This window comes from Sminthopsis crassicaudata, chromosome 3 (genome assembly GCF_048593235.1).
Source record: "Sminthopsis crassicaudata isolate SCR6 chromosome 3, ASM4859323v1, whole genome shotgun sequence".
Taxonomy (NCBI): domain Eukaryota; kingdom Metazoa; phylum Chordata; class Mammalia; order Dasyuromorphia; family Dasyuridae; genus Sminthopsis; species Sminthopsis crassicaudata.
Genome location: NC_133619.1, coordinates 108,777,629 through 108,778,896, shown reverse-complemented (window position 1 = coordinate 108,778,896; position 1,268 = coordinate 108,777,629). Strand labels below are relative to the sequence as shown.

The 1,268-nt window shown below is 34.3% G+C and overlaps 1 pseudogene; it reads left to right on the top strand.

Annotated features, from left to right (window-relative positions):
• Positions 1-743: 743 nt before the first annotated feature.
• On the top strand, positions 744-837 carry LOC141565173 (U6 spliceosomal RNA; annotated as a pseudogene).
• The last annotated feature ends 431 nt before the right edge of the window (positions 838-1,268 follow it).

The window sequence follows — 1,268 nt, the reverse complement described above, 5'->3', positions numbered from 1 at the left end:
TCCTGAAAGTTTTCATTTGGGATCTCTTTCAGGAGATAATACTTCGATGTCTATTTTACCCTCTGGTTCTAGAATATTAGGGCAATTTTTCTTGATCATTTTAAAAGATAATGGTTTAGGCTTTTTATCATGGCCTACAGTGAGTCCGATATTTTATTTTAATTTTAATTTTCTCTCCTGGATCTATTTTTCAATTCTAATCTTTAAGTATTTATTTTCTGCATTGACCTTTTGTACCCCCTTTTATATTTGGCCAATTTTCCTTCTTAAGAAATTGTTTTCTCAGTGAATTTTTCCATCTCTCTTCACATTTAGTCAATTCTGCTTTTTTAAGACATTCTTTGCTTCAGTGGCTTTTTCTGCCTCTTTTATAATTTAACCTAATCTAATTTTAAGATGTTAATTTCTTCAGTATTTGTTTCTTTGCCCTTTAACAATCTGTTGACTGATTTTTTAAAATGATTTTCTTGCATCACTCTCATTTTTCTTCCCAATTTGTTCACTTTCAATCATACTTAATTTTTAGAATCATTTTGAGGTCTTCCATGGCCTGAACAATTAATATTTTTCTTGGAGGTTTTGGATAGGTTTAGTTTGGACTTTTTCATCTTTTGAATGTGTGTTTTGATCTTCCTTGTCACCATAGTAACTTTCCATGGTTAGCAGTTCTCCCCTCTTCCTGTGGTTTGTTCATTTTCTGAGATGATTCCTTGACTTTTAACTCCTTAAAAAAGTGAGGTTCTGTGTTTGCTTCAGGAGCACATATACTAAAACTGGAATGATACAGAGAAGATTAGCATGGCCTCTGTGCAAATTCATGAAGTGTTCCATATTTTTAAAAATAAAAAATAAATTAACTAAATAAATAAAGTGCAGTTCTGCTTTCATGGTGGAGAATTCATTGTTCCAAAATTTAAGGGGTTTGTGTAGATGTTTTCAGAGATATTTCTACAAACCTATTATTTTTAGCTCTCCTAAGGGAATATGATCTAAGGAAAGGTGTGTTTTCTTCCATCCTAGCCTTTGTTCTGGTCTGTGAAGAACCACAAGCACTCTTTTCTGCCTTGGTACTGTGAAGAGGTCCCTGCTCCAATGTGGCTACAAGCTCTGATGTGCTAGTGCTTTTCTTGATCCTGGGACTGCCATTCAGAGCTGGGATCTGGATCAGAGTAGCAAAACAAAAAGAGTCCTGTCTCATTGCTATCAAAAGACACTTGTAACCTCCTTCTAAGTAGGTGTTTGACTCCCAAATTGTCTGCATGCTAAGT